This window comes from Rhinopithecus roxellana, chromosome 18, assembly GCF_007565055.1.
Source record: "Rhinopithecus roxellana isolate Shanxi Qingling chromosome 18, ASM756505v1, whole genome shotgun sequence".
NCBI lineage: Eukaryota > Metazoa > Chordata > Mammalia > Primates > Cercopithecidae > Rhinopithecus > Rhinopithecus roxellana.
The window spans coordinates 66,843,689-66,863,944 of record NC_044566.1 but is presented as its reverse complement, the minus strand read 5'-3'; the positions used below and the strand labels follow the sequence as shown (position 1 = coordinate 66,863,944).

Sequence of the window (20,256 nt, the reverse complement as noted above, 5' to 3'; positions counted from 1 at the left end):
CCTACCACTGTCTTGGCCTAATAAGCAGTTACTTGCAAACCTGGCTGTCTAATTCCACTTTGTTAATTTCAGGGATTTTCTTTTTGCCACTGTCATCCCTCTGCATGTCCAAGTATGCCATAGTCTGTTTTGGGGACAGGCTTATCTAGCGTCTTTGGCCATTACATAGGAAATGTAAGATGGAAAGAGAGGGCGCGGTTAGAGTCCTGATGAGCACCACACAGTATCTTTAGGAAAAGAATCATGGAAAGGCAACAGGATGCCTCCTGACCATCCGAGGTCCTCGTCAAGTTGGGGGGACTCGGTGGACTTGGCTCCATTTTACTGCATCCTGGGAGACAGGAAAGTCAGTCTGCATGTGTGATTCTGAGTCATTCCTTAGGGTATTTGCAGTCTGCATCTGGTCTGCAAAAGGTGACTCGTTGTTGACTGTTTCAGCTTCTGAAGGGTAAGGGATCTATGTACCATGTGCACGTGAAGGAACTCGGGAAGGGAAGGAGGGAGCCCACACTGATGGGCGCTTTGCAGTACTTTTCTGCCAATCTGGCACGCTGTACCTGTCACAGTCGGTTTGACTCCCCTTCTCCCTCCTGGATGGATCAAACTGTGTGGAGGATTCTACCAGACAGGCACCCCACAGTCCAGTTAGGATCAATCATGGGTTTATATGCAAAGGGTGAAACGGAACCATGAGAAGCCATCCTGGGACTTAGGGAAAGTAGTAGCCGTGGCATCATGACCCTCGAGACCCGAGGGAGTGGGGGAGGAGCAATTACTTGAATCTTGAAGGGCAGAGTCCCGATGTAGAGCAGGCTCCCTGAGAAGGACAGTGACCTTGGGCTGAAGGATACAACCAGGCCCTGGTGACGCTGCAGGGGGGATGAACCCCCTGACCGTACTCTCTCTTCCTCCCAGTTCCTGTGGGGGCTCCTTGTGGGCCAACTCCACCTGCAGCCAAAGTGACCACAGCCCTGTTGCCCAAAGAGGCCAACCTGAGCCGGAGAGCTGGGTGAGCAGGGGCTCAGGGGCAAAGGGAAGACATTTGGAGTCTGTGGAAAGATGCTTGGATGTTCACCTCCTTCACCCGGAACTGACAGTAATCCTTGCCTGACCTCGGTGCCTCTTGACCTCTTTTTAAGAATTTCATCATGAAAAATTTCAGGCGTGTACAGAGGTATAGAAAAATCTCACCGGGAGCATTCACAAACTCAGGATGCAGATTCCACAGTGATTGAAATTCCGCCACATGTGTTTATACTGACCCTTTGCCTTGTGTTGGTATTTTAAAGCAATTCCCAGGTCCCCAGGCACTGAGGGGTGCAGGCGTGTGGTGGTGCTTCTCAGACAGCATGGCGGTCACCTGGAGGAGCCCAGGGTGGCCCCGGGAAGGTTTGGGCGGGAGAAGGAGGGACTCCTGTGTGCAGCACCAGAGCGAGCTCAGTGTAAACACCTGAATGAGGGGCATGACAACCCCATGAACACGCTCGCTGCCTAACATCGGCGGACGCTGCAATCAGTACTCTTCAGACATGATGTGGGACGGCTGCCTTCACTGAAAAACAAATGGATAGCTTCTTCATGAGAATAACATAACACAAATGTATTACCCAGCATAACACATTAGGATTTTACTTACTTATTTACTTCTTATTTATTTTTTTGAGACAAAGTCTCACTGTGTCATCCAGGCTGGAGTGTGGTGGGATGATCACGGCTCACTGCAGCCTTGACCTCCCAGCTCAGTTTTTTGAGTAGCTGAGACTGTAGGTGTGTGCCCCCACACACTAAATATAAAATTAGTCCCCCAGCTAATTTTTATATTTTTTGTAGAGACGAGGTTTTGCCAGTCTTGCCCAGGCTGGTCTAGGACTCCTGAGCTCAAGCAATGTGCCCACCTCAGCTTCCCGAAGTGCTGGGATTACAAGTGTGAGCCATTGTGCCCAGCCAGGATTTTAAATTATCTCATTTACTAAATCTCCTGGGGGTGGAATCCCATGTAGAAATGGAAACTTGGAGCCAAACAGACTGAAGATTTTTTTTTTAAAAAATTAGTCAGGAAAAATGATCTATGTGTGAACCTTTACTACAAGTTATTCTTATTTCTAGTATGTTGTGATTTGGAAGAAATCACAGCAAGAAGAAAAACAGTGCAGAAATAAAGCACTCATTCTTTTCAGAGCCAAACACAGTTTGAAGCCTACATAAGCTCCTAGACCAAGTAAAATAGGTTCTATAGAAAGAATAAATTCTATACCCTCTAGAAAGAATAACTTTTAAACGCTTGTAGAGTGAATAGAAAAAAAACAAATCCCTAGAAAAGTTGTAGAAAATATAAAACTCTATACTTGTAGAAAATATAAATATCAGAAAAGCTGTATAAAAGTGGTCGCATATTATTGTGACTTCTGGCATATGTAGATGCAGCCAAATAACTTGGTATTTTGATGTAAAATTAAAATGCTCCCTTGTCCATCCCCCAACTCCCTGCAAAAAGCAGCAAAAAACAGAAAGAGTAGAATTGATCCTTCTCATAGTAGAAGAAAAGGATGGCTAAATGCAGAGTACACAAAGAACAGATTTGAGACATTGTAAGTTGTTCTTTTATCTGCCTAGAGGTTGGAAGCAAATGTGTCCTTCACAGAGAATCATGTACTACATACCTTTTGTACACATACTCCGTCCTTTTTCTTTAATTAGAGAAGGCTTAGCTCAAACTTTCCGCTGAGATACAGAATCAGATCTTTCTAAATTCGGAGGATGAAGTTTGGCAAGTAGAGCACATGTACTTTGCAGATATCATATTAAGTAAAATTAGTAATGTGTGGATATAAAGACGACTTTCTAAGTGTTTGCCTTTTCCAGTGACCCTGCTCAGTGGGCAGAAACACATTGTCTTTATATCCACATGTTACTAACATATATATATATATATTTTTTTTTTACAATTCTGAGTTTTATTTTGCAGTCATACTGATTAGTAGACATTTAGTTCCTACTTACAAAACCAACTCTAAAGTTGCATTAATAAGTATTGGGAAACTTATATATATATAAGACTTATATTGGGCAAGATTTATAAGACATATATTGGGCAACTTATATATATATATAAGACATATATTGGGCAATTTATATGTATATAAGACACAGGATATATATATGTATACACACATACATATATACACACACATATATATTTTAGATAAATGGTAAAGGGTACTAAGGAGTAATTAACAGATGGATGTGTCTTTGGTAATTGATACATACAAGTTTCTGTTTAAAATCTTATTAATAAGTATGTAAAGAATATAAGGCATTCAGCTTATATATGTTATGTATTTTTTGAATGCATGGATTAAAATTTGATATTTGCAAATGATACTTTCTTTTGGTTTCTGATTCTTTGGTATTTTATCACCCTGAAATACTATATTAAATTTATTTAGTTTTAATAGTTTTAGGGATACAAGTGGTTTTTGGTTACTTGGATAAACCGTGTAGTGGTGAAGTCTGAAATTTTAGTGCACTTATCACCTGAGTAGTGCACGTTATGCCCCCTCCCATCTTCCCTGCTTCTGAATCTCCAGTCGTCATTGTACCACTCTGTATGCTTTTGTGTACCCATAGCTTAGCTCCTACTTACAAGTGAGAACATGGTATATTTGGTTTTCCACTCCTGAGTTACTTTGCTTTGAATAATGACCTCCAATTCCATCCAAATTGCTGCAAAAGATATTATTTTGTTTTGTTTTTTTTTAATGGCTGAGTAGTACCCTGTGGTATGTATGTGTATATATATACACACACATTTTTATATTTTATATATATTTTATGTTATATATATATATGTATACACACACCATCTTTTTTTATCCACTCATTGGTTGATGGGGACTTCGCTTGGTTCCATATCTTTTTTTTTTTTTTTTTGAAATGAAGTCTCACCCTGTCGCCCAGGCTGGAGTGCAGTGGCGCCATCTCAGCTCACTGCAAACTCCGCCTCCCGGGTTCACGCCATTCTCCTGCCTCAGTCTCCCAAAGTGTTGGGATTACAGGCATGAGCCACCGCGCCCGGCCCATATCTTTGCAATTGTGAATTGTGCTGTGGTAAACATATGTGTGCAGGTGTCTTTTTGATATAATGACTTCTCTTCTTTTGGGTGGATACCCAGTAGCAGGATTGCTGGATTGAATGGCAGATCTACTTTTAGTTTTTTCAGAAATCTCCATACTGTTTTCCATAGAGGTTGTACTAATTTACATTCTCATCAGCAGTGTGTCAATGCTCCTTTTCACCGCATCCATGCCAACATCTATTGTTTTTTGACATTTTAATAATGGCCTTTCTGGCTGGGGTACAGTGGTGTCTCATTGTGGTTTTAATATGCATTTCTCTGATGATTACACACATTATTACTTAACAGTATCTCACCGTCATATTCTCTGGACCCATAGATAATGTTGTAATAAGAGATTATCAATAACTTTACTTCCTATTTTGGAACAGGGAATTGTTACTATGCATTTTTAAAGTAAATCCCGCTAATGATACCTGACTCATTCATTTAGTGAACACTGGACAGGGGTTAGGTTAGGGCTCTTTAGCCCATTGCTTTAATTCGAAAACTGGGTTCTTCATGGATTAAGTTACCTGAATCCTCTGTGTCCAATCAGTTGGCTGTTTAAACCATGCTTAGATGATGGTGGTTTATTTTAATTCAAAGGTCTTTAAAATGGAGTAACCAATATTTTCCAACTTATAATCTTTTATGTCGGTTGTCTCGTATTAGTTTTTATAGATGTTATTTATCACAATTACAAAGTCACTTAGGTGTATTTGAAGCTTAAGGGACAGATTAAGTTGCAAGTTCCCGCTAAGGAGCTGAATTATCTGCACCATGCTGTCCACTGGGTAAACTCCCGAGATCAAATAAGCTGCATCACCTGAACTCAAACCACCACCCTACACAGGCAAATGGCATCTTCCCAGATAAATGGTTTAAAAACCAGCCATCTATGAGGACCAAAAAGAAATGGTCAGGGTGACCAGAGGACCGTCTAATCTCTAAAGGGTCTTCCAGCTTCGTAGTGAAGCCCTTAGAATGGCAAGTCCACGAATACCTCATTTCATTCACAGACTTTTTCTTTTTTGAGACGGAGTCTGGCTCTGTCGCCCAGGCTGGAGTGAGTGTCGCGATCTCGGCTCATTGCAAGCTCTGCCTCCCGGCTTCACGCCATTCTCCTGCCTCAGCCTCCCGAGTAGCTGGGACTGCAGGCGCCCGCCACTGCGCCTTCATAGATTTGAAGAGAGTTAGGTCTTTGTTTGGGTTAGGCTTTGGCTTAAGGGGATGTTGTGGCTGGTTTGATCTTCTATCCAGACCACTCAAATTGATTCCTAATCAGTAATAAGGCTGTTTTGCTTTCTTATAGTTTCTGTGTTCACTGGAATAGCACTATTTAATTTCCTTCAAAAACACTTCATTTGCATTCACAGCTTGGCTGTTTGTCACAAGAGACCTGCTTTCATCCTGTCTTGGCTTTCAACATGCCTTCCTCACTAAGCGTAGTCATTTCTAGCTTTTGATTTCAGGTGAGAGATGTGCAACTCTTCCTTTCACTTGAACAGTCAGAGGCCATTATAGGGTTACTAACTGGCCTAATTTCAATACTTTGTGTCTTAGGGAAAAGGGAGGCTGGAGGAGACGGAGAGAGGCAAGAACAGCCTGTTGGTAGAGTACAGCAGTCAGAGAACATACCATTTATCGATTAAGTTTACTGTCTTATTTAGGCATGGTTCATGGCACCCCAAAACAATTACAATAGTGACACCATAGATTAGTAATCACAGATCACCAAAGCAGATATAATAACAATGAAAATGTTTAAAATATTATGAGAACTTCCAAAATGTGACACAGAGACATGCTAATGGAGCACTTGCTGTTGGGAAAATGATGCCAACAGACTTGCTGGATGCAGGATTGCCATAAACCTTCGATTTGTTAAAAACTAATGTCGACCGGGCGCGGTGGCTCACGCCTGTAATCCCAGCACTTTGGGAGGCCGAGACAGGCAGATCAAGAGGTCAGGAGATCGAGACCATCCTGACTAACACAGTGAAATCCCATCTCTACTAAAAATACGAAAAAATTATTGTATTTTACAATACAATGAATGCCAATGATTCCTTCATTCTCTGGTCTTCCACAGTCTGAATCCCAACTCCTCTTAGACCCTGTTTTTTCACCATTATACCTCCCAAACTAATATAAAGTGAACGGGTGCATCTCTTCCCTAGGCTTTGAAAAATTGTTTTGGAGTTTGCTGTGAAAGGATAAATCAACTCACAACTTTCTCTAATAACCAGTTTATTAATATCTGTCCAATAAGAGAATTATTAAAGAAATGAACCCAAAACAGAAAAGTTAAGAAGGACTCCCTTTTCTTCCCCCAATTTAAATTTGTACAGAGATGGTAAGTGGTTATAGGGAGTGGTCATGAGAAGCCACACATGTGAACATCACTGCATTCGCTTATTTGGCAGTGAATGATGTGGAACACAGAGTGACATACAAGAGGTCGTGATCAAGAGGGACTTCCCATAGTTTATGAGTAAATGCATTTCATTCCTCTGTAGCCGCTGACGAGTGGAAGTTAAATGCTGAAGATGTCTATGAAGGTGGAAGTCACCTTGCATTGGCTTGGCTAGAGAAAGCCTTCTGCTCTTCTGGCTGAGCACTGATTGATGGGTGGAAAATCAGGAATGTTATTTGACTCTTCCCATCTCCGATGTCTTTTACTGCTACCTCCTGAAATGTGAAAGAGTGTTTCCAACACCCCATTCATGCACTTACCCACTTAAGTATGAGATCAGAATTCTTCCATGACATGATTTAAGGCTGAAGTTCTAGCTTTTTACCAACCCTCCACAGAAAGACCTTGCAAAGACCCTTCTTACTGATCACCATCCTCATTTGCATACACATTTGCTGGGTTCTGTGCCAGGCACTGGGGTTGGGAAGAGGGTGATGGTGTGAACAGGGATATAGAGGCATGTTTTCTGCTCTTGAATGTCTCCAGAGAGGGGTATAGCAAGTAAATATGTGGTTTGTGTAATATAGAAAGAGCTGGGATGGGTGGATATACAAATTATTCAGAGAGAGTACGAAAGGAGACATAAACGTCATTTCTCCTGGACTTACTGCTGTTTTTCCGTAAACAGTGTCGGGGGAGAGAGACAATTTTGAAGTGACATTTGAGTGGGGCTCTCAAGGGTGGGCCATCAAAATTGAACATGGAAGGAGGAGCCAGACACTGCAGGAGGAAACAGAATGGGCTGAGAAAGGTGCAAAAAAAGAACAGGGCTGCAGAGCTCTGCGGCTATTCAGGAAGGAGGGATGGAGACAAAGCTGGGAAACATTTGGACATTACAATGCAGGTAACTTGAACTACTAAAAATATCTTGATGCTGGGGAGGGATTTAGTTACACTCGATTATACAATAACCTGATGATAGTATGAAGAGTTGATTGGAGGAGAAAGGCTGTGGGGCAGTGAGAACAGCTAGGGCCCCAAGTGGTGGCCTGAGTAAGGGACAGGAGAGAGCTGTGCCAGTACCAACAGGAGGTGGCAATGGAGCCAAACGTGGTCAAACACTTCGACATGGTGACTGATTGGATGTGTCAGTAGAGGTGAGAATGACCACCTTTTATTACTTTCAATATGAATTTTGTAGCTATAATATTTTCAGATTATTTAAACCAAAATTGGAAAATACTCAGAAAACTGGAAACGTGACAAAGGCCTAAAAGCCAAACATACATATCACAGTTTTAATTACCAATGAATTTAAAAATATGTTTTCTATCCAGCCTGGGCAACATGACGAGACCTCATCTCTGGAAAAAAAAAAAAAAATTAGCTGGGCATGGTGGAACATGCCTGTAGTCCTGTAGTCCCAGTTACCCAGGAGACTGAGGTGGGAAGATTGCTTCAGCCCAGGAGTTCGAGGCTGCAATGAGCCATGATCACACCACTGCACTCCAGCCTGGCAGCAGAGCTAGACTCTTATCTCAAAAAAAAAAAAAAAAAAAAAAAAAAGAATATGTCTGCTGAGCCATATTCCTACCCTAAATGGTTTTCAAATTTTTGAATTCTTTATGTAAATAACTTAGCAATTATATTTATAAAGATTATAGAAATGTGAACAATCACGATTTGTTTAGATTTAGGATTCATTGAGTTCTGAATGAAATATACCTTTGAATATTATTATTTGCATCCCTGATTACAAAATTCATTTTTGGTGATTCAAAAACATCCATTTTTATAATTGATGAGTAAATAAACTTTTTTTTCGTTTTATAACTATCTAATATATCCAATGCATCTCTATCAAGAGAACATTTGAAATGGTTTGGGAAATGAGCAAAATGTAAGATTTTAACAGATGAAGCTTCAATTCAGTTGTAATCACATGAAATCCATTTTGCTTTTTATGGATCCATTCCTAATTTTCCTTCAGAATCTCCTGTGACCTACAAAAAATTAGCTGGGCGTGGTGTTGGGTGCCTGTAATCCCAACCACCTGGGAGGCCGAGGTAGGCGAATTGCTTGAGCCTGGGAGGCCGAGGTAGGAGAATTGCTTGAGCCTGGGAGGCCGAGGTAGGAGAATTGCTTGAGCCTGGGAGGCGGAGGTAGGAGAATTGCTTGAGCCTGGGAGGCCGAGGTAGGAGAATTGCTTGAGCCTGGGAGGCCGAGGTAGGAGAATTGCTTGAGCCTGGGAGGCCGAGGTAGGAGAATTGCTTGAGCCTGGGAGGCCGAGGTAGGAGAATTGCTTGAGCCTGGGAGGCCGAGGTAGGAGAATTGCTTGAGCCTGGGAGGTGGAGGTAGGAGAATTGCTTGAGCCTGGGAGAATTGCTTGAGCCTGGGAGGCAGAGGTAGGAGAATTGCTTGAGCCTGGGAGGCTGAGGTAGGAGAATTGCTTGAGCCTGGGAGGTGGAGGTAGGAGAATTGCTTGAGCCTGGGAGAATTGCTTGAGCCTGGGAGGCAGAGGTAGGAGAATTGCTTGAGCCTGGGAGGCCGAGGTAGGAGAATTGCTTGAGCCTGGGAGGCGGAGGTAGGAGAATTGCTTGAGCCTGGGAGGCCGAGGTAGGAGAATTGCTTGAGCCTGGGAGGCCGAGGTAGGAGAATTGCTTGAGCCTGGGAGGCTGAGGTAGGAGAATTGCTTGAGCCTGGGAGGTGGAGGTAGGAGAATTGCTTGAGCCTGGGAGAATTGCTTGAGCCTGGGAGGCAGAGGTAGGAGAATTGCTTGAGCCTGGGAGGCCGAGGTAGGAGAATTGCTTGAGCCTGGGAGGCAGAGGTTGCAGTGAGCCGAGATCAGACCACTGCACTCCAGCCTGGGCAACAAAGCGAGATTCCATCTCAAAAAAACAAAAAAACAAAAAAAACTCCACTGACCTATTTCTAACTGGCGTTTTCTTTGTGACCCCTCCAGTGGTGGATGCCTGCCAACTACTATAATTGTTCTACAGAACAGCAAATGTGTGCAGCCGTTTATAATCTCTTCGGTATGAGGAAGACTGTAGCATGCTCCTCTTTTAATAACAGGCAAAGAAAATAAATTGGGTGTTACTCTTCACAAATGCAACAATCTGTAATTTTGTGGTTGGGGTTTCTAGGATTCATTTTTCCAAGTTACTGTGGCAAAGGCTCGGCACAGCAATAAAGTAATGATAACCCATTGAACTGTTCGTTGACAATATCACCCTAAGTCCAAATATTTAGAAATGGGATTTAAAAACTCGTTTTTATTTTTAAAAACCTTTAATGAAGGTAAGCAAGCAATAGTAAAAATACAATATGATAAAAATAAATAGTTCCCATTTATTTTTTATAAATAAACTCATGTTTCTCAATTACTTCTGACCAGAGGGTGTTAGTTTAATCAAATTCACGTCTAGGGATTCTATCTGAGACAGCACCTCGAAACAAAATAAAGGGCAGAGCTCAGGTGACTGTCATTAACTGAAAAGAAGTAGATAAGCGTAAGATTATATCCTTTTTGCTGAATGTATATATCTCTATTCTGTAATTCATGCTGTGTGTATTGATCCTGTGCAGGCTAGTAGGAGTGTTTGCCCAAGTGTGTGTGTGAGGGCTGCGTGCTGCCCACCTCCAGCCAGGCTGTGAGAATGCCATGCACTGGAGAGCATAAAACAGTGAGAAGGCCGGGCGCGGTGGCTCACGCCTGTAATCCCAGCACTTTGGGAGGCCGAGACGGGCGGATCACGAGGTCAGCAGATCAAGACCATCCTGGCTAACACGGTGAAACCCCGTCTCTACTAAAAAATACAAAAATCTAGCCGGGCGAGGTGGCGGGTGCCTGTAGTCCCAGCTACTTGGGAAGCTGAGGCAGGAGAATGGCTTAAACCCGGGAGGCGGAGCTTGCAGTGAGCTGAGATCTGGCCACTGCACTCCAGCCTGGGCCACAGAGAGAGACTGTGTCTCAAAAAAAAAAAAAAAAAAAAAAAAAAAAAACAGTGAGAAGCCCGAAGAGAGACCTCAGGACACTGGACCCTGATGAGCACTGAGCATGGTCTTTAGAATCTCAAGCAAAGGGTTGACTTCAGTCCCTTTACTCCAAAGTTGCGGGCAGCACAGCTTAGGGAAAATCAAGTGGAGCCCTGGGTTCCATTCCTGACACTTGCATTTGCCAAGAACTTTAGACAAGTTACATACCCTCTGTCGGTCCTCTGTCCTGCTTTATGACAGTGGATGATAATGTCTCCTTTTCAGGTCTATCTGGGAATTGGCTGTAATGGTGTGGATGTGACAGGTTCTACACTTATTTGGTGATAAATGAATTAAAATGAGTACTGTTCCAATTATTGAATTTTTAAAATAATGAACCCCAAATTTGTCCATCTCTGGAGCCACGGAAACTTGTACAGATGAAAGCCACTCTTCGATTTGAAGAGTATAGCACGTCCCCTGAGGTCATCTTTTCTTCAGGGTAAATATCTCTTTTATGTCAATAACTGCCCCATATGGGGATCTGTACAGTCATTAAAGGCTTTGAGCATGCCCAGAGCACAGTTAGGTCTTGGCCCTGTGTGTGGTCTTGGGCAATTATAACGTTCCTGACTCTCTCTTTCATCACGTGTAAAGTAGAAACAATAATGCCTCATAGAGTTTTAGTGAAGATTAAATAAGATAGTGTTTCTAAAGCATTTAAAATTAAGAAGTGTTTGATGCCTACTAAGTGCTCAACTAGTGACAGTTTTATTATTATTATTATTATTATTGCTGTTACTATTATTAGGCTTGGTTTTGAGTTTCTCACCATCCCAATTGGAGCTTAAAATGAATGACTTTGTGGCTATGATTTCAGAGACAGTTGCAGGACTGATTTTTCCAAAATATGAACCCAGTGCCCCATACAGAAATTAAAATCCTGTGTTAAAATACAGGTAAACTTGGGAGAGGTGTTAGGTGTTGGTTGTGAAGAAAGCCCTTTGGTTTTCTTCCTGTGTGAAGAGGCCAGCAGTGCTCAGAGGGCACTACCAAGGCCAGTGAGAATGGTAAGTGCTGCTGACAGCTGCCCAGTCGGCATCATCCTTTCTAAAGAGGTGGGGGAAAGTCAGTTCTCTTTGTAAACACTCTCTCTGTCTCTGTCTCTGTCACACACACACATACACGCACGCACGCGCGCACACACACACGAGGGAATCCCAGGGCCACTGTGGGGTGAGACCTTCCTCAAGAGCAGGAAGGATGTTGAGGAAACAGTATGGCCCAAATGGGAAGAACCAACAATGCCGTGTGACAGGTTGATCTGGCTGGGAGCTGAGCCCTGGAATGTGCTTGGGGATAAAAACAATGGGGGAAGAAAAGAAAAAAAAAGAGATTTCATTCCAGGCATAAGGCCAAGCAGGAGGGCAGTGCCTGTCCCGCCTGGGGCATAAAGCCATGGTGGTAACCCAGGGAAGCCCTGTTCATAGAAGACAATATCTGGGCAGTTGGAAGGAACTAATGACTTAGATAGGTTTCCTTGACTTTAGGACTCTCGCTTTTATATTGAAATTATATTTATTATGTTTGCGTATCATCCTATTCTTCAACCTCCTTACAAGCAGAGGTGTTGCTGTTATTCCCAGTATCTTCAATTTCTCAGGACCCTGCAGAGGGGCTGCCTCACAAGCAAGGTGCACGGTTAATGTTTCCTGAACACCACGGAGCTGGGGACAGGGTGGAGAAAAGAGTAGGGCACACAGGAGAGGGAGGTGAGGTTGAGGTGAAGAGATATGAGGCGCTCAAGACTCCCTTTGCCTGCTCCCTGTGTTTTCCAGCACTGGCCTTGAGTGTTCAGATGCAGAAGGAGAGGGAGAGGAAGAGGAAGAGGCCCAGAGTCAGGGAAGCGCGAGGAGCCCCATCTCGTGTAATTCCTGCCTGGCTGCTGTGCCATGAGGTTAGCAGTCCCAGAGCACAGGAACCAGGCTTCTTTGTCGGGACACCAGTGCCCGAGTGAGTGGGTGCTTCACATTTTCACATTTTCTGACATGAATGAACAGGAGAGGAACTGAGCACCTCCCAGCTCAGTGCCTGCTGCCACCTCACAATAAGCCTGGGAGGAAGGTGGCACCATGTCCAGCTGTACAGGTGAGAAAGAGAGTTTAGAGCCATGACCTGTCCATGCTGTCCCAGCAGCAGGCACGAGAACTGGGGTCATACCCTCAGTTCACTACCAGGAAGCCTGGTAGATGAGGGTGAGGGGGAGAACATCAAGAACAACTCAGAAAAGTAAAGGAAAAGCAGAAGGAATATTAACTGACTGGAAGAGCAGCAAGAGTTGGAAGACAGAAAAAAGGAACAAGGGCATCAGAGTGTATTTTGGCATTTTTTGCTCTGTTCCCTTTTTATATTATTTCCTTCTTCAGTATAATCACTTTTATGATGGAGTGTTTCACAAGTTTATGTCACAAGTTTCCTATTATTGTATCTAGAGCTGAGCTTCTATTAAAATACACTAATTATTAGCATGCGTTCAGTTTAATCTATATGCTGCTACAGCCAGCTCACTGTCTTTCCATATTTTCTATAAAATGTTGGAAGAGCCGGGCGTGGTGGCTCACCTCTGTAATTCCAGCACTTTGGGAGGCTGAGGTGGACAGATCATCTGAGGTCAGGAGCTCGAGACCAGCCTGGCCAACATGGCGAAACCCTGTCTCTACTAAAAATACAAAAAATTAGCTGGGCATGGTAGTACGCACCTGTCATCCCAGCTACTCAGGAAGCTGAGGCATGAGAATTGCTTGAACCCAGAATGCAGACGTTGCAGTGAGCCAAGACTGTGCCACTGCACTCTATCCTGGGCGACACAGCAAGACTCCGTCTCAAAAAAAAAAAAAAATTGTTGCAAGAGAGGATGTTTGATCAAAGGTGGTCATCGATGTAAGAGGAACTGAAAAACCTCATGTGGTCTTAATATTCCTTGAAATGGTGGGTGCAGCTCAAGATGTGCCCCTACACTATCCAGGGGCCTGAGTCACGTTTTTCCTTTCTAATGCTAAGTCCTCTCGCATTACTCACTGACTTATGTAAGCATGACTGTATTTCCAGCCCTCACTGGTTAATTTTCTTTGGCAAAGCTGTCTTTGAATAACCCAGGATTTCTGGCAACCAAACAACAAACTCTTATTAAAATGACCAGTAGACTCAAAAGCATCATGTAAAATCTGTACAATCCTGTTTTCTCCTGATTTGTACAGTACTCTAGGGAATTCATAACGCCCTCTTTGGAAGGAGAAAAGGCAGGAATGCTAACTCAGAAACATGACCTCATTTCCCAAAGCATGTTTAATGTCACTAAAAATAAAAGCAAAGCAATTGTGTCTACCTGAGCACAAAGAGAAAAAAAAGTTCTGTCATTTTTCTGGCATATGGTGATTGAATGTGGCCTGTCCAATAAATTCCATCTGAACCACTGGGATATCCCACAGAGGATCTACTCTTGGGACTACTCTGTGCCAGGCAGGGATGTTGGAGCCAGAATCCAGGCGCCCAGTGCTTGGTTCACTCCTGGATCAGAAGGAGACAAGGCCAGGAGGAGTGGGCCAGGCGTTGGACGGGAGGCTCGCAGCGCTGGTGCCACTGGAAGCATCTGGCACCCCCGCCACAGACGCTGGGGCTAAGGTTGAATCTGAAGGAGGAGTGGGCACCGGGGAAGGAAGGAACACATATGCACAGGCCACACAGGAGAGCTCCAAGACAGAATGTGATGTGCTGGAGCCTGGCTGGGAATGTGGTGGGTAGGAAAGTCAAGCGGAGGGCACTGGATGGAGAGCGTGGACAGGATAAGAAGATTTTATTTTATCCTGCTGATGTATCTATTTGGGAGCAAATATGTCTGTTCTGACCACTCTGGTAGTGGACTGAAAACATTGTAGGAAGAGAGGAAAATGAACAAACCAACCACCAGGCTCCACGGAAAAACCAAGGTTTTTCGTTCCGTGTTTTCATTTAAATGGTTTTGTTCTCAGAGGTGGTCCAGGAAAAGCCTTTGCATTCACACCAGCTTCATTGTGAATTTTTTTCAGGTATAATTCACATACCATAACATTCGCCATTTTAAAGGGTACAATTCAGCTGGTTTTAAGGATGTTCAAAAAATTGTGCACATTGCACCACTAATTCCAGAACATTTCCACCATCACCCAAAGAAATCCCACACCCATTAGCACTGCCTCCTCGTTCTCTGCCCCCACAGCCCCACTAATCTGCTTTCTGTCTATAGGTTTGCCAATTCTGGACGTGTCATATAAATGGAATCATATAATATGTGGTCTTCAGTGACTGGCTTCTTTCACTTAGCAGAATGTCTGTAGGGGTCACCCATATTGTAGCATGATTCGCTACTCCATCAAATTCTACGATGAGTTTATAGTTTTTCCAACAAGAAAACCAAGACAATGCAATGGCACAGAGGCACAGATACCCAGAGTGTCAGGCCTGGAAGTTCAGGGTGCAGGCAGGAGCAAATATTCATTCATTCACAAATTCAGCAATATTTATTGAGTAGCTTTTGTGCTACGGACTGAATGTGTCCCTCCACCACTGATATGTGGAAGCCCTAACCTTTGATGGGATGGTATTGGGAGGTGGGCATTTGGGAGATGATTAGGGTTAGATGAGGTCATGAGGGTGGGGCCTCCATAATGGGATTAGTGCCCCTATAAGAAGAGATACCAGAGAGCTTGCTTCCTCTCTCTCCCCACACTCATACAAAGAAGAGGTCATGTGAGCAAAGTCAACAGAAGAGGCATCAGAATAAAATATACCTTGTGTGGACCTTGATATTGGACTCACAGCCTCTGGAACTGTAAGAAATAGATTTCTATTGTGTAAGACACTCAGTTGATGGTATTTCGTTATGGCATCCTGAGCAGACTAAGACATTATGCATGCCGGGCCCTATTCTAGGTGCTAGGGAAAGAGTGGTGAATTACACAGTGGCTTTGCTCTTTTTTTTTTTTTTTGAGACAGACTCTCACTCTGTTGCCCAGGGTGAAGTGCAGTGGTGCAATCTCGGCTCACTGCAACCTCTGCCTCCTGGGTTCAAGCAGTTCTCCTGCCTCAGCCTCCTGAGTAGCTGGGACTACAGGCATGCACCACCACGCTTGGCTAATTTTTATATTTTTAGTAGAGATGGGGTTTCACTATGTTGGCCAGGCTGGTCTTGAACTCCTGACCTTGTAATCTGCCCACCTCGGCCTTCCAAAGTGCTGGGATTACAGGCATGAGCCACGGCGCCCAGCTGACTTTGCTCTTATGGAGCATACAACATAGTGGGTTGAGATAGACATTTTGCATAGAGAGATAACTGAATATATCAGGTGATGCATACTGTGGAGAGACATCAGGTGAGAAAAGGGGATGAGAAGTACTGGAATGGCATTGGGAATGTTGTGGTTTTCATATGGTGGTCAGGAAGCCCTCCAGGAAAAATGACACCTGGGTGCAGACATGAAGGAGCTGAGGGAGTGAGAAATGCCATCTGGAAGAAGATTGGGCAAAGTAGGGGGAATAGCAAGTGCACAGACCTGGGCCGGAGTGTGGGCTTTGGTGTTCAAGAACCGAAGGGTGCCAAGTGTGTCTGTGGTGGAGTGAGCCGGGGGTGTGGGGGATGAGGCCTGGAAGAGAGAGGACTGGCCACTAAGGCCTTGTAAGCTGAGGTCTTTGCCTCTCCCTCTGAGTGACATGGAAACTCCAGGTGCAGGATTTTTCATCTTCAGCTTGCCACTTACAGTGATTTTGCTCTAGTTCTGTCTAGCCACACCTTCCTCAAGACCCCGGCTGCGACCTGCAGTCTTCTTTCTTGCTTTTATGGGAACACTGGATCACCAGTTCATTTCAGATATCATCATGTACTGAACTCAAAAAATTGTCTAAGCAGTATTTGTAGTTGAATATATGTTCCATAGAAACCTAAGAACAGAAGAAAAGAGCTGCCGACAGGTAGGGGGAGGCTGTGTGGGGAGCAGGCTGGGGGCGGGGGAGGTGTGGGAGTGCCCCAGGGAAGCATAAAGAGAAAACCAGCGGAGAACCAGTAAAACTGACTTGGGAAAATCACTTGTCTGTTCTCTCAAGGTGGAGTGAATCTGATGGGAAGCTGTAATGGAGAGGGCTTATCAAATATAGCGAGGTTAGTAGCACAGGACTAAGAGTCTCTTTCGGGTAAGTGTAGAGAGACGTGGCTTTCTGCCAACTGAGGCAAAAGTTATGAATGACACCATGTGACATTCTATTCTGCTCTGCCGTCATGGGTCTGGGATGCCGCCTGCCATCCCTCTCCCGATTGCTCTGTGTGTCCTGCCATACCTGCATGGGGCATTTCAGATATGACAGGAGCTCTGTGGAAATACGGAGGCTTCTCCTCATTCGTCCTGTGCAGAACCCCTCTGGGCACAGACAGTGGAAGGCCCGCGGCCAGTGTCCACCAGTGATAACAGCTCATTATGACTCAGAGCACCTATCTGTGTTCAGACCTCTTTTAGGTTGTGGGAAAGCATTAGTAAACAAAATAGGCACCAGTTCCAAACCTGGCTTTGTGGCAGTCTGGGAAATGAATTGGAAAAGAGGAAACTCCTCCTCTCCTGGGAAATGAATTGGAGAGGAAGCAGCCCAGGTAGGAGGCACTTATGCTGATACGGGGCAAAGATAATGCAAGTGTGAACCACACTAGTTGCTTGGGGCCCCTTGCTTCTCACACAGGCTTTTCTGGGTAACATCAGCTTCCTGCATTTTATGGAGGCCTCTGCTCAAAGGAACTCTCTAACCACCTGTCTTCTTTGCGCTGTTATCTTGCCCTGTCCCCTTAAATAGTGCTGATCCCGACCTGACCTCAGAGGCGGGATTTGTATATTATTTGTATGTTTATCTTTTGTCTCCTTTTCCCAGAATGCAAGCAGCAGATGAGGGGCTTTGGTTATTTTTGCCTTTAATAAAAGGTATTATTGATTGTAGCTTGGGCAACATAGGGAGACCCCGTCCCTAGAAAAAATAAAATAATTAGTTGGGTGTAGTGGCGTGCACCTGTAGTCCCAGCGACTCTGGAGGCTAAGGCGGGAGAATCACTTGAGCCCAGGAGGTAGAGGGCACAGTGAGCTGTGCTATGCCTCTGCACTTCAGCCTGGTCAAGAGTAAGGCCTTGCCTCAAAAAAAATAAATAAATAAATAAATAAAAATAAAGTATTGATTTAGTAACTACTGCGAGCCCAGGCCCTGACGGGATAACAGAAAGCCTGCGGCTGGAGTCAGGCCTGCTGACAGTCCTGCTCTGCCACTTCCCAGCTGTGTCTTTGGGTAGATCATTTCACCCCTCCGACCCTTAAGGTCCTCACTAAAGTTGGATTCCTACTTCTTTTTTGGGGGAACTCATATATTTAGTGATGGTTTTTGTGAAAATGATCCTGTCATGTATTTGGATAACGTACACTAGAAACCGTCATTGTGTGCTTAGAAACTAGAAAACAAAACCCAAAGAATGTGGGAGCTCTCTCCCTAATACTGATGATGAATGCAATATTTTGTCACTTTGGTTTTGTTCAACTACTGGTTGCCCAAGTTCATCTCTGCTTCTCATCAATTTTTTTTAGTGTTTCTGAGCTACCATTAAAAAAACATGTTTTATTGTAAAATACACATAAAATTGACCATATTGACCATTTCAAAGTATACAGTTCAGTGATTTAAAATAAATTCATAATGTTGTGCAACCATCAAGACCATCATCCATCTCTAGAAGTCGTCCATCTTGTAAAACTGAAACTCTGTCCTTACTAAACAACTACTTGGGGACTTGGTTTCATTCATTGTTGTGTTCTTGCCATTCTGTTTTTCCCATGCCAACTAAACCTTTCAAATGCATCCTGAGGACACTTTGAATTCCAGATGTTCAAAGCTTCTTCCCACCAGCCTCCTTCCCCAGCAGCATCTGCTCCACTTCTAGTGAATGCCTCTTGCTGAAGTCACTTGCTGTCTCTCAAATCTTCAGCCCCAACCCTAGGTTCCATTGTCACTACATCCTGTTTGCCTGGCTCCCAAGGAAACTGTAGAACCTGGGGTTTACTGTGAAGTCTTTTAATTGAAGGATTTGGGGTGAAGGATTTGTCCTGGGTGTGCTTTGAAGCTATGGCAGGAGCTGGTTTCCAGGACTTGGGGACTGCTGCATGGCCCAGAGAGAGAGGTTACTTGACAGAAGAGAGCTCACACCCTTTCCATTTGTTGATATTCTAATGTGTTTGGTTGTCCAGTCTTGTTCGGTTACAGAAGTACTTTTTTTTTTTTTTGAGCCAGTCTTGCTCTGTTGCCCAGGCTGGAGTGAAGTGGTGGGATCTTGGTTCACTGCACCCTTCACCTCCTGGGTTCAAGCGACTTTCCTGCCTTAGCCTCCAAGAGTAGGTGGGATTACAGGTGTGTGCCACCACACCCAGCTAATTTTTGTATTTTTAGTAGAGACAGGGTTTCACCGTGTTGGCCAGGGTTGTCTCGAACTCCTGATCTCAAGTAATCCACCTGCCTTGGCCTCCCAAAGCGCTGGGATTACAGACGTGAGCCACTGCACCCAGTCAAGAAGTACATATTTGGCCCTTAGGGTTTTCTGGCTTTGTCTTTATACTGAATCACCATATTCTCCTCCAATTGATGGAGCATACTTACTTCCCTCTCCCAAGTAGGAAGAGGCATGCATGACTTCTATCATTCCCTTTTTAACTATGGTAAGAGAGATGGAACAGCTGTAGAACATTCTCTCTATTTACTACTGATGATGAGTTCTAATAATATTTTTTTGTGGGGGAAGGGAGAAGTGGCAATTTAATGATTATTTTTTGGGGCAACTCTAAAATTTAATTCTGTTCTATTCAAGGTATTTAAAATAAGAAGCACACAAGTTTACTTGTTCACGATGTAGCCTTTGAATCGCCTTAATATATGTCACTTTTTTTTTTTGGAATGTGTATCATCTATACCTATGAGAAATAAGCCAAAGGAACAGCCTGAGGTTCCCCCAAGCCTCTAAGCCCCACACACTTTCAAATCACAAGGCAACTTGACTTACCGTGCGGCGATTTCATCAACTCTAAGACTCATGTTCCTGCTTTCAAGGAGCTTGCGGTTGTGATGGGAAGACATTCAGACTTCAACAATAAAAGATAATATTGCCAAAATAAGTTACAAATATTTTTAACATGTCATAGGATATGTTTGTGTGCATTCTGATCTTACTTTGCTGCTGGCTGTCCTTCTTCCAGCAAACTGAGCCACTGATCCTACTTCTGTGCCTCAAAAACCGAGCACAGAACGAAACCGCGGAAGACACTTGTGTTCTGTAACCAGCACGTTCCCTTCTCAGAGGCCACTATAGCTCTTACTGGAGATGCTTCTATGGAATGAAAGTCATTAGAGTTCAAGGAGACATAGGCCCTAGAAATGTCTAGTTCTGCATTTCAATGCACAGTTGAGCTCTAAAAGGGACAAGGCACCTGTCCTCTAGATGTACGCTCTGGAGATACCCTCGCTGGGTTTGCCTTCTGGCAGAGCCGCCTCTGCAGGCGGGCCGGGGCCTGGCGGGCGGAGCCTGGTGGGCGAGTGGGGCGGGGCGGCTCCTTTGCTGGCTGTCTGGATTGGGCAAGACGGAACTTGACTGGGCGGGGCCTGGCGGTAGGGGCGGGGCGACTCACCAGCTAACGGTCCCGG

At 44.1% G+C, this 20,256-nt stretch overlaps 1 protein-coding gene and 1 long non-coding RNA gene across 3 annotated transcripts in view; one reads left to right on the top strand and one right to left on the bottom strand.

The window, feature by feature from the left end:
* The window catches only part of SACS (sacsin molecular chaperone), a 94,018-nt gene that overhangs the window by 29,334 nt on the left and 44,428 nt on the right, over positions 1–20,256 (top strand). The window lies entirely within an intron of this gene.
* On the bottom strand, positions 6,418–20,145 carry LOC115894552. The gene is made up of 3 exons (XR_004054656.1): positions 19,786–20,145; positions 19,619–19,697; positions 6,418–6,809 (listed from the first exon to the last, which is right to left on the bottom strand). It is a non-coding gene; the product is annotated as an uncharacterized LOC115894552 (long non-coding RNA).